Source organism: Miniopterus natalensis, chromosome 4, assembly GCF_054644295.1.
Source record: "Miniopterus natalensis isolate mMinNat1 chromosome 4, mMinNat1.hap1, whole genome shotgun sequence".
Taxonomy (NCBI): Eukaryota; Metazoa; Chordata; class Mammalia; order Chiroptera; family Miniopteridae; genus Miniopterus; species Miniopterus natalensis.
In genome coordinates, this window is record NC_142084.1 from 19,178,101 (window position 1) to 19,191,451 (window position 13,351).

The 13,351-nt window shown below is 51.4% G+C and overlaps 1 long non-coding RNA gene across 1 annotated transcript in view; it reads right to left on the reverse strand.

Moving 5' to 3' along the window:
* Positions 1 to 3,491, reverse strand: part of LOC148093216 (uncharacterized) — a 36,859-nt gene extending 33,368 nt beyond the window's left edge. Inside the window, exon 1 of the long non-coding RNA XR_015714390.1 lies at positions 3,419 to 3,491. This is a non-coding gene — a long non-coding RNA (uncharacterized LOC148093216). The remainder of the gene's footprint in view (positions 1 to 3,418) is intronic.
* Between the last annotated feature and the right edge of the window lie 9,860 nt (positions 3,492 to 13,351).

Below are 13,351 nucleotides of genomic sequence, written 5' to 3' on the forward strand. Positions count from 1 at the left end.
ACACAGGGTGCCCAGGCACAGAATGCCAACTATGCCACCCAGCCATCAGCCCACCCCTGCCCATCCTCCCCATACACAGTTCATTCAAAACAGCACCACCCGCTAAGGTCTCAAAGCGCAGAGACAATGGAGGGTTTAACAGGAAAGTTTACTAAGATAAACACACAATCAAAAATCATCCAATACTGGATGCAATTCAGGAAAATCATTCAATATTGAAAGAGGCAACAAACTCATCCTATGGCAAAATGTCCATCTGAGGACAAAGGTTAATAACATAGCACTCAGAAGAACCTTTTAAAACAAGATAATTAATATGGTCAGAGAGAACCTTTACAAAAAAAGCACATTGTTTATTAACTTCTTAAAAGTGAAAAATAGAATTGCCGGGAGGAAATTCTCAATAGATGAACTAAAAAGCCAAACACACATGAAGGGGAAGAACTGGGAGCTGAAAGACCGAGTTAGGAATTCGTTCAGAACACAGCCAAAGGGTAAAAAGGGGCACTTGCCTTTATTAGGGTCCAGGGTGGAGTGCTTTGGGGCCCCTGGGCTAAGGCCAGCGGGCCAATTAAAACCAAAAAGTGTGGGTTTTGGTGAGCTGTGTGGGGAGTCTAATCTAAGGGGTGCACGAGGGGAAGGCCGTGGGAGGCAGGGGAGTCTGTTCATCACAAGGGCCGTTGGGGGAGTCAGACCAGGGGCTCACAGCTGTGACTCTGCAGGCTGCTGAAGGACATGCATCCCAGGGGCCAACGTCGCCCAAGGGCCCTTCAGGCCAGCTGGCCGCGGAAATGGGCGCCAGGGCAGCAGCGTTATGGGGCAGGTTAGCTGAACGCCTAACGCGGGCCCATAAACACTCGAGGCCATTGCCTCTAAGTAGCCGCCCTCCTCAATTCCTGCCGCTGCTCATTCAAAGAGAAGCAGGTGCTGCTTTTCCTGCAGGAAACCCCGCCACCTGGGCCGGGCCACCCCTCCCGAGACACACCTCACAGGCGCCACGTGCTTCAGATTGCGCCAGGCCTTCCCCACGTCCAGGCCCTTAGCCTAGCGCCTGGGCCCTGGTGGAAACCCTTTCTTCCTGCTCTGTGATATCACCCATGCAAACTCAATAAAGAGGAACTCTGCAAATGGAATTGTAACATCAGAGTCTCGCCTGAGGGACTATTTCTTGAGGTTTTAGAGGACTCGTCTACTCATGATCAGGTTCTATCTGCTTGGGTAGACCTTTGCTCCCTCCGTTATATTTAAGGCAAACCCCAAGTAAGGATCCTGACACTGTACCTGACATTCTATGGGCTAAAAGCTTCAGACGTAGGCAAACTAATTGGAATAGAAGCTATAAAACTTCAGACAGAGCCTAGCAAACCATTACTTAAACTTCCCCAATAGTCCTTGAAGCCAGAAGCAAAAAAGAGAAATAAAATCTATTTGGAAGCCTTACAAGGTCTTCCTTACTAGGTCTTCTCACCCCCAACACAGGCCCTCACAACACGTCCATCCCTCCAGCCAGCGGAAAAGCCAAGCGTGGGGATAGCCATTTGTTGGGGACCTCAGCACTATCAACAAAATTACCCCCCGCTTCCCAGTAGCCCCGACCCGGTGCCATCCTGTCTGACTGCCTCTGGAGGCCACTTGCGTCCCCTGGAGGACCTCTCTCTGCCCTTTCTCAGCTGCCTCCAGACCAGGACGGTCAATCTCCTGCCCCCACCCGGGGAGGGCGACAGTCTATTTAGACAGTCACACCCCAGGGGTCCCGCAGCCTCCCCTACATTCCCCAGGTCCTCAGCCAGGACCCAAAAGATCTGAGTCCCCCCGTGGCTGAGCCTGAAGTAACATGAGCTCCACTCTGCTCTGAGAGCAGGGGCCCTGCAAAACGGGTGTCACTTACTTCCTCTGAGTCTTCCCAGAAAAGGGACATAGTTTGAAAAAGCAGATTTAAATTCTGCCCAACAGTTCCTTATTTAGGGCACGACCTATTTAAAGAGGAAAGCACTCTCCTGAGACCGAAGGCCGTTCAAAAGTACCTTAGGTTTCCCGCAAATGACAACTGAGAGCAAATGACAACTGAAAGGACGTCCAGGTTTGACTGGATAGTGCAGATAACGGGGGCCAGCTTCCCCCCAAGATTGTAACAGCCTGTGTGTGAACCGAGTCCTTAGTAAGAGCCCCTCTGCTCTGAGAGCTCACCCGGGCATCGGCCCCCACAGCTGGAAGAGGCTCTCCAACAGCCTCCTCCCCCCCGCCCCTCCCCCAGGCACCCCTCCCCCAGGCGCCCCTCCCCCAGGCGCCCCTCCCCCAGGCATCTCTAACCACTGGAGCAGTTCATCCACCTGTGCAGGATCCATCCGGCGCAATCCAGACGAGCCCTTGGGGTTTTAACTCAACCTCACGGGGTGGGGGGCGACCACCAAACACCCACTGTCTCTCCCAGCTGTAGTCTTGACCTTGTCTCAGGATAGTAGCCGTCGCTTCAATAACTTGACCCATCTTGAGCTAGTTGCAAGCTCCTCAGCTGACCCCATGGGTCCCGCGCAGTGCAGACATCGCTGCGGGCTGAGCGCACAGGGCACCTTCGAGCCCGCTGAGAGCCTCCCCTGAAGTTCCAGCTCCCCCCTCTCACCTCATCGGTCACCACTGCAACGCCCTGACCCCTGCCCCTTCCAGAGGGGGGGGTCCTCATGCTTGTCTCGCCTCAGGGGAGTCTCTGGACCTTGCTTAGGTTGATTAGACACTTCTACTGAGACCCTCAGAAGTGAAGAGGTTCTCAAGTGGGAGATGCTGGCTCTAATCTAAACTCTCCTTCAGCATACAAAGTCCTCTACCTGGGGTAAAGTCAGCCCACATGGCAGGACTTGCCGGGCGTCCTAGAGCCTGTTAACTAGCCGAGACCGGAGAGCAAACACAAACACAGACAGAGGGTGGCATAGGACTTTGGGGTGCTTTGGACCCAAAGGGGCGTCTCACCCCTGCTGGAACCCCATTGACAATGGACAGCAAGGTGAGCTGCCTGGAGAGGTGGCTCTTACACAGGCTGAGCCCACGTGAAAAGGGACGTTTGAAAGCTAAAGCAAGTGCTCTAACCAGACATCTAGCCAAACAAGCTGCTTAACCAGGGTTAGGATCTCACTGAACCCCCCAAAGGCTCCATCTCTGGGGGGGTTCACACAGGCGGTTATAAAATAGCCACACAACAAATACCAGCGACAAACAATCGAGCAGCCACATGCTCTTACCAGAAGCACATCTGGGAAAAAGTGGCACAGGAAGGTTGACAATAATGGGATGAAACAAACATGAGGCAAAGTAGCAAGAAAGTTCATTGCTAACACACCATGAAGTAGAACTGGAGGCAAAAAGACAAAATAGAAATTTTTTCTACTGATTCCAGAAAAACCAACCGCAACCCTTTGTGTCCTACCTAGTTTGGGGTGTAGGCTCAGTCCAGGAGCGTTTCTCCGCGTCTGCTTCCTGCTGGGCTCTGGGTCTCCTTGCTGGGCACTGGGTCCCGAAGAAAAATCTCTCTCTCTGCTTTTCCCACGCGTATTCCTCTGTTATTTTCGTTGGCACTTGTGAGTGTGGTGGTGGGAGCCACCGGGCCGAGATGCCCTCTGAGCCTCCGACTCGAGCCTCACCTGTGGGCGATCACGGGCGCCTGGGCCGGGCGTGGCCTCCTCCGGGCCGAGGGCTGGGCCCTGCGCTCTCCCTGCCCTGCTCGGGGTAAAGGCTTCTTTCCTGTTCTCGAAGCCCAGCTGGAGCGAATTGCCTCCCGCCCCCGAGGCTGCAGCTGCCTCACTCTTCCACTGGAACATAAACGTTTTTGTTTCTCAGGGGAGGTAGATAGGCCTCAGTGGACTCTAGCTCCCCTCCCCCAGCCCGCACTGAGCTGACTTCGCGGGGTTCCGGGGAGAAGCACACCTGTAGGAGTTTGCAAACCTCCCCTAGGCCTGCAACCCCAACACAGCCCAGGCCCAGCCCTGGGAGCTCCTTCCGAGCTGCTGCCTGACTGCCTGTGGGCTTCTGTGGCGCCTGGTGTCGCCCTCCTTACGCAGCTGCGGATTGCTAGGGACCTACAGGCACCTGTCTCTCCAGCGACAAGGCTGAACTTTGCCTGAGCCTGTGCTCCCATCAAACCATGTTATGTTCCAGGAGGTGGTTTACCGCAAGGAACCGCCTTTGTGCGTGACTTAGACGAGATTTCGGTTTTTTTCGTGACGGCGTAAGACTCAAGATGACTCCTGTGTTTGCCTGTGACAGGGCCAAACACAGACCTTTCCCCTTTTGCCTGATTCGACTTCAAAGCCAGGCCCAGCCCCTTCCCCGAGCCCCCCAGCCGGCGTCCTTTCTTTGTCTCATTAGTGAATAGCTGTGGTTAGAACTGTTTGTCCCCCTGAAACCAGCTGGACACACACGTTTCTGGTTCAGCTGAGACTTCAGACGGAGACTTCCCGACTGTGCAGCAATTCCAGCTGTGCCGCATGGCTCCCTGCCCCCCCCATGGAAGCCTAAGGCAAACCCACGCTGCTGAGGCCTGGCCTTGAATGTGGGGCCCCTCGCTACTGCCATAATCTTAATAACTCATCTCCTTAACTGTCCAGTGAATTCTGTCTTTGGCACCAGATTTCAGGCTCGTCGCCCCGAGACCTCAGTTATCTGAAATCTCAAGAAGGGTCGTTCATTTGCAGCTTTTTCCCACTGTAAGTGTGAGAACAGTGCTGTGTCCCTCTTGCTGTAACTGAGCTAAACCTGGTAGTTTTGATTTTCTTTTACTTACCGTGACGGAATGAAAAGTCTGGTCCCTAGCATCTTCCAAAGGTGACCAATCAGGCTTTTTTTAAAAAAAGCTCCTGTTATAAACCAATGGGCCTTAAGACCCTAAGGTTTTCGATCTATCGCAGTTCTCCTTCTCACACTTAAAGGGCCCGTCTCTGGCCTGCGGGAGCCCCTTCCAGCCGGCCGCCGTGAAACCACCTGGTGCAATGCACGTTGTCTTTGACAGTGTCCTTGCTTTCTGCACAACAAGATGTTCCCGTCCCACCGTGTGCACATCCCAATCTGGGCCTGGAAGCAGCCGCTGCTTCTTCCTCTACATAAACAGTGCTACAGTTTTTATTGATTTTTAGAGAGAGAAGGAGGGAGAGGGGGAAGAGAGAGAGAAACATCAATGAGAGAGAATCACCCTCATTTGGCCGCCTCCCTCATGCCCCCTACTGGGAAGGGAGCCTGCAACCCGGGCATGTGCCCTGACCGGGAATCGAACCAGTGACCTCCTGGTTCATGGGTTGACGCTCAACCACTGAGCCACACCAGCTGGGCAGGAATCGGCCATTTCTTTCCGATGCCTTTGTTCATTTTACTGGAAAATAGCATTTTAAGACCACAATCTGAGCTCTAGTGGTATTTTAACTCTCTATATTAAAAAAACATACATTTAATATTTTATTAGATTAAAAATATGGAAATAATAAATATTATTAGTCATATTATTGTACTAATTAAATGAAATAAAGAATATAACCAAGACTTAATAAAGGGTAGCCTTTTCACTTATTCAAAAAATATTTATGTTAGAGCTAGACATGTTCCAGGTACTGAGGACAGAACTAATGGAAAAAAAAAAAGACAAAATCCTTTGCCTGTTGGGGGTTTACATTCTAGTGGAGGAAGGTAAACAAACAAATAATAAAATTAGTAGTACACCAGATGAGAAGAGCTGTGGAAAAAACTGAAGCAAGGACGGGGCGTAAGGAAGTGCTACTGTGATTTTTAGCAACGCTGTTATTATTATATTTATGTGACCCACTCCAAGCAATACAACTGGGCAGGCAAATCTAATTTATGGATGCAAAAGTCTATTTTCAATGTCCTATCAGGCCTCCTTATTTAATGGATATAGAGGGATCATTTTGTAAAGTCAACATCTCCTCCCCCTCCCCCCTCCCCCCTCCCCCTCAGCCACAGCCAGTGGGAAAGCTGCGGGCTGCGTTTGCAGGAAGAAGGGGACACCTGCACACTGTCGGTGTCTGAGGAGGTGGGACACGTTGCCCTGCAGGTCCTCCCTCCCATGCCAGCAGAGACACAAGGCACAGGGATGTGACATCCCTCTCTGGACAGGAGAGGATCCTATTATGTTCCCTCCTTCGCAATACTGGTGAGTCTGCCAACAGACAGCCACCCCTGTAAGAGGCGATACCTGCCAGCTCTGCCTCCTTATGCCCACTGAGGGGTCCTTAGAGACCCCCCGCTCCCCCTGACAGCATTCTGAAGGGAGTGACTGCACCCCAGGAAGTACAAGGAAGTTTTCATTTTAATGTCTATTGACAAGTCATCAAAGAACCAAATAAAAGCATTTTATTTGCTGATGCTTTCTTAAGGCAGCAACTATTTGTGAAAAACATTTAAGTGCCAGGGATGAATGACAGCCCTGACCACACTTCCAACGTTTCCACATGAGAAATAGGAACACTGGGGCCTGAGGGCTATAAAGTATGTTTATGGAGCTCTAAATTCTGTGGGTGTAGAGTAAAGCGGGCACTAGAGACAAATTTCCGAGACGGTGTATATATCAATATAATAGACAGTCCAATCTATTTCTACGGTAATTGTTGTGTATATCTTAAAGATACATTTTTATTAAAAATGAGATTTATCCTATGTGAATGGCACTGCAAAGTCGCCGCCCAATGGTACGGCATCAACTCTTTTGGAATATTGCACAAAGTTGGTGCTGTCGATCGCTGTTCCCGGTACCAGGTCACCCTAAAGTACCTAGTCTTGGCTGCTCCATTATTAGCTCTCTTTAAAATCTCTTTATGTGCCTGTTAAAATGATGGAGACGCATGGGACCTGCAGCGGGGACGTTCTGGGTCCAGTCCCCTGCCTCCCCCGAGGCCGCGGCCACAGGACCACAGCGGTGCCCAGGCCTGAAGTGTGTGCCCGCTGTGCCCAGCGCTCCGCCCGCTGCTGCCTGCGTGCTCCCCGGGGTCTGAGCTGCGTTTCACTCGTCCCTTCATCCCAGAGCCGAGCTCCAGGGCCTGGCACAGCCTGACCGGGGCCAAGGAGCAGGCTGAGGCCCTGGCAGCGTGGCTCTGCTGGTGGGAGTGTCATCCCGCACATCGCACATGGAAAGGTGGCGGGTTAGATCGGTCAGGGCGCTTACCGGGGGGGGGGGGGGGGGCTGAGCAACGTTTCTCTCTCCCCCCTCCCCCCCTTCTCTTTCTTCCTTTCCCTCTCCCTTCCTCTCTCTAAAACAAAAAAATCATTGAAAAACATATCCTCGTGTGCGGAGTAAATGAATGGCGGTGATTTTATTAGTCTGTGTCCTTATGAAGTGTCCTTCCTACGAATTCCATTCTTTCCAAAGCCTTTCCGCTTCCCTTAGACTGTAACCTGACCCTCCCTCCCCAGCCTTGGTCTCCCCACTGCCACCCCCTGCTCATGCCCAGCTCCCCCGCATGTCCTTTCCTTCCATATCCCCCCGGGAAGTTTCTCAGATAGACTCTATCTTAGGAATCGTTGAGAGGCTGGACTCAGGCAAAACATGTAAACATGTCTAGAGCATGCTTGTCACATGGAACCTGTTTCCCTCTTCCTGTCACACGCCCTCGTCACCACCCGAACCTCTGAGGACTGAATCTGGGCCATGAAATTCAGCTCTTGGGTGAACATCATTTCATATGGCTCAGCAATTGTCTCTTCTAGGTCTGCCTGGTGTCTCTAACGAGGCCCTTAGAAGACCCTGCTTTCTTTCCTTGAATTCTCTAGAGCATCTCGAACTCGGCGAGACGTGGCAGGAACTCGCCCAAAGCCGGCCAGTCCGCTCCCTCTCCTGCTCGCTCCTCTCCTGCGCCTGTGGTGTACACACTTTTGGGGAGAGGCCTTTTGGCTCCTGACCAAGTGCCTTGCTTCCTCTGTGCTCTGACTCTGCTTATCCTGACTCTCTGGCCACAGCAACCTGGACCAAAGGTGCAAGGCTCATCCAAGCTTGGCCAGTCAGATCCTCTCTCCTAGGAGTGTACAGATGGAACTAAAAGAGAGCCCAGCAGCTCTGGACAGCTGAGACAAGAACATGTCACCTTGACCATGAGGGCACCCGTGTCCCACCCTGTGGACGAGGCAGTCAAACCAGTGGTCTACGGAAAGAGAAGAGCGCGGGCACGTGAGCAGCAAAGGCAGAGGGCAAGACACGGAGACGCCCCGTCCAGCTTCTCGTGGCTGGTTCTGCCAGGTCTCTCCCCAGGGCCCAGCCACTTTCGCTTTCTGCTCTTACCTTCTGTGAGATGCCCCTCTTCATTCACTAAGTCCCTCTGCACCCCACACTCAAGCTGGCTTGCAACTCAAAGATTCTGATTTGATATCGTCTTTCTTTGGATTCTTTCTCTACCACCACCCTCCCCTTTCCAGTTCATCAAAGGGCAACCCTGAGGGCTTGGAGCCCTTGGGAGCCCTGAGGGCTGGGAGCTCCTGGGATGTCTCCTTTGTCAATGGGTCCAGGTCTGGGGTCAGGGGGAGGGGGAGGTGTGGGAGCATAGACAATGATAGCTGTCTGGCTATTTGGAAGTCAACTTGGTCTTTGAATTACGCCTGTTCTTGGCCAGCAGCAGGTCCTGTGATGAGTGGCTCTTGAGAGCATCATGATCTGGGGCAGACTTCAAAGCCAGGCACCTCTAAACTGTGTCACTTACACAGGGCATGGCACGGAGCTCCCTCTGTGCTCCTGATGCAGCAGAGATGAGGGTGAAGGTGGCCCTCAGGCCGTGCTCCTGGCCCAGTACTGGCCACAGAGGGCCTCCCTCTCCCTCCCATGCGTCTCCCCGGGAAGAGTCACGGAGAGGAGGCGGCGTGCAGGAAAGAGATGTTGATTCTCAGCAAAAGATGCCTGTGGTCTCTGTGCAGAGAAGTGCGCACAAGCCCTTGGGCCCTAGGACCAGGTGAAGGGATGCAAGTAACGCAGCTTCTCCCCTGAGCAGGCCAAGTGGCGGGAACAGGACATCACATCTAGACGGGAGGGGAGGTGAGAGCTGGATTGTTTTTCCTGTTCTCCCAGCTACCTTGCCTGTGTGTGGGGGGGGGAGGGAGAGGTCTTCCTCTTTTTATAAGGCCACCAATGCTATGGTATTAAGGCCCCCCCTGTATAACACTAATTACCTCCTAAAAGCTGTATCTGCCAGTATAGTGACACTGGGGGTAAGATCTGGAACATACGGATTTTGTGGGAACGCAGCTCAGCCCATAGCACTGGGTTTTGGGAGATTGGACAGGGAATGTTGGGGGGGAAATGAAGAGAATGCATCTCTCCTGTTCACCGAAGTCATAAATAAACATTAGGAGGGAGATAGATGCAAATACGAGAGCGAGATATCATCTCCATCCCAGGAGGGAAGAGACTGTTACATTTCAAATTATTATTAAAGATTCAACCACATGTACAGAATAAATGTATCTCATTTAGGTCTGGAAATTTTCTGCCTCTATTCTTACTTAATTAGAGCATTTTCCATGTAAAGACCTCATATTTTTGTGAGAAGCATCATCAGCGAATTTAACTCGAAAAGAAAAGTAATTAGGTTCAGAAACAGAGGCTCAGTCAGCTGTATGCTGGCATGAGCCATGTCACCAGTGAGCAGTCTTAGCCTTGGGGTCTGTTCCTGTTACTTCTGACTGCGCTGCTGGGCTGAGCCGACTGCGTGGATCTGGCAAAAATGGTGCTTGTACTGGTGTGAAGGCTTGTGGACTGATGTGGCCCACACTAACCTGGACGAGACGGCTGGTTTACACCGCCCCCACCACACACACGTGCACACACATGCACACTGTTTGTTTTACTAACCTTAAAGATTTGCATATTTTAATTACCACACCAAGGCCCTGTCCTTAATATCAAATGCAATGACGGGACTCTTCTAAGGGTAGGAGGTGAACATACAGTCTTCCTCCTCTGACCCCAGGATATGTTCAAACAGGATAAATTATATTAGCAAATGTCTTTATGTCAATCCACCTTTGGAGTCTGAGAATAAACCCATTCGTTTGTGGTGAATTACCCTTTTCAAATGCTGGGGATTAAACTTGCTAGCATTTCATTTGAAGATTCTTCTAAGTCTACTGACCTATAGGTGGGGGTGCCATGTTCCCCATTTCTGGCCAGATGAGAGCGTCCCGGTGAGGCTGGCTCTGTAAGATGTATCGGGCATCTGACAAGTGCCACCACGGGCAAGCCAGGCGTTCGGCTAAGTGTCTTCCGATGCCGTGGGGAGGGGATGGCAGCAGGAATAAGCCAACGGGCTCAGCCACTCGGCGGCAGCTGTCCATTCGCCACTGTCCCGACGGCTTCATCCGTGTGGCCCTCCCGGCACCTCCTGCCGGGCACATCACTCAGGTTCCTGTCCCTCATCACATCTGATAGCTCTGTGGTCGCTGGTTTGCTTGTTTTTCTGCCTCCCGCTGAACTTTAAGCACCGTGAGGACAAAGCCATGCCCCGTTTATTCACCAAAATGTTATCCAGTACCTAGCACACTGCCTGGGCACAGTAGGGGCTCGAGAAATATTTATTGAATGAGTGATGGATGTTAGGCAAGTTTCAACTTGGCCCAAGGTAAGCTTGGATCCTGAGCTAGAAGATAAGGAATTTATAATACTAATAAATACTAATAGTCACCATTTATTCAGTATTGACTATATAGAGTAACAATATACAATATACTGTATGCTGAAAGATAGCGAGATATCACCTCTATCCCAGGAGGGATGAGACTGTTACATTTCAAATTATTATTAAAGATTCAACCACATGTACAGAATAAATGTATCTCATTTAAGTCTGGAAATTTTCTGACAGATTATATACTAATATGTTAATATGTCCTCTCATATGATGTTTTTTAAAGCCCTAAAAATAGGCTCCAGTAACAGTACATAACTTTGCGAAAGTCCCCAGTTAGCAAGCTAGGATTGGAACCCAGGTCTTTCAGGCATCAAAGGCTGCATTTTTTTTTACAACTATGAGAAATTGTTTCTCCCTAGAGCAATTTGCAGCAGAGAGTGAACTGGGCTCAGTAAGTTTTCACTAATGTGAGGCCATATCTTGGTTTGCTCAGTGCAAATGTGAGGTTCCTGGGCCAAAGTTACATTAACATTTAGAAGAATTTTCACTATATATAATGAAACTATTGTTGCATGTAGAATAAATATGATTGTTTAAAATGCCTAAGGAATTTCATTTAAAATGCACCATTCATCAAAAGAAAATAATCTCCCTTCTCTGTTCATGATAACGTGCCCAGTGAGGGACAGAGGAAGGGGTGGGGCCCTCTTCCCCCCCCAGCCCTAACCCGAGGCCGGGAGTCTTGGCGGGCGGGACACCAGAGGCTGCAGAGCTGTGCTCCCAGCCGCGACGGGGGCTCAGGGGAATGAGCTGGAGGACTCAGGGGTGTCAGCATGATGGTGGCCAGAGGCTACTCCTGCTTTCCTCCCTCCTAAGACAGCCCTCCCCACTGCATGTATCAGTGGTTAGCTTGGGCCAGCCTAAGAGAGGAGCCATCCCGTGGCAGATCTAGGAATGATTTTCTCTACTTTGGAGTGTGGGGGCCCAGGAAATGAGGAGGGTCTGTATAGGCAGATTGTACGGAGTTGATTGATGTAAAAAATTCATATTGAGCAGTTACTAGATGCTTGAATTCAGGGATAAAATCAGGGGTATTCAATAAATGATAATAATAATTATTATTATGTTTAATCCTCACCTGAGAATATGTTTATTGATTTGAGAAACATCGATTGGCTGCCTCCCACACATCCCCGCCCAGAGATCGAACCCACAACCTCGATATGTGCCCTGACCAGGAATCGAACCCACAACCTTTTTGGCGTACGGGACAATGTTCCAACCAACCGAGCCACCCGGCTGGGGCTCTGATAAATTGTTTTTGATAAGCGGCCTGTACTATGCACTAAGATGGAAACATCACAAGTGCTCTGAGAAGCAGGCTGGAGACCACCGACTACACGGCGGAGGAGGGTCCCCCGAGGCACTGACACTGAGCCCAGTCTGGAGAAAAGCGGGAGGTGCCAGTGTCGGGGGTGGGGACGCAGTCCCGGCATTGTAAGCAGAAAGAACGCTAGGGGCAAATTTTCTGAGGAAGAAAAGACATAAGGCCAAAATAAGAGAGAGATGGGGCTGGTGTTGCTGGAATGGGAAGAGGGTGAGCGGCAGAGGCAGGGCAGAGCCTCTTAGATCCTGTTAAATCCTGACTGTCAGGAGCTACGTTTCGATAGCCAATGGAAGGGCTTGAGCAATGGAGTGAGGCAACCAGACATATTATAAAATTCAGTTTGATTGCATGGGGAACCATCTGGAAGGGGGAGGAAGGGTGGGTTTGAGAGAGGCCGAGAGCACCGAGAGATGGAGAGAAAAGGGAAGGTTGGGAATTTATCTTGGAGGTGGAATGGCCGGGTGCTGGTGTCTGACTGGACGCAGGAGGTGAGACACACAGAGATATAAAAGGTGGCTTTCGGCTCTGACTGGGTGGCTCAGTCGGTTGGAGCGCCGTCCTGTGCACCACAAGGTCGTGGGTTCAATTTCTGGTCAGGACACATACCCAGGTTGTGGGTTCGATCCCTGGCCGGAGCACGTACAGGAGGCAACCTGTCGATGTTCCTGTCTTGCATTGATGTCCCTCTCTCTCTCTCTCTCTCTCTCTCTCTCTCTCTCTCTCTCTCTCGTCTCTCTGGAGTTAGAGGTGAGGTCGGGCAGGAATGTTAAATTCAGTCCAACATAATAAATGCTGAGCACTTACCCTGGGCCGGCCATCACGCCAGGGCTTGGCCTCCCAGAGCCAGGCTCAAGAATGAGACCGCACGCTGGAGATGCCCGGAGTGAGAGATGCACACACGGCGGAAATGGCCCCGAAGCTCGACAGCAAGTGTAACCGGGGGAGGGGGACAGAAGGACCGGGGCAGGAAAAGATTCCAGGAAAGCTGTGCGGGAGACGTGAAATGCCGCCAAGACTAGAAGGTTGGGGAGGACTGCAGGTGGCAAAGAAGGTGAAGGTGGCATGACAGACAGAAAGGAAAGCCAGCCCAGGGCATCGCGTAAGTGCGGGGCGCCGATGGGGGAAGCGCCCTGTCTGCGGCTCAGACGGGGAGTGAGGCTGAGAAAGCACGCGGGGCCCGGCTGCCCCAGACCTTCCAGCAAGGAATTTGGGTTCTAGGACGTCCAGTGACTCCCAACCCTGGCAGCACACAGCTACTCAGGGAGGTTATTAGGGTTCATCTCCCTAAGCACCAGCCACTGAAATTCTGATTCTGTAATCTCAGGAAGGGAAGTCGAGGCCCCTCGAGGCTCTCCTAGGACTA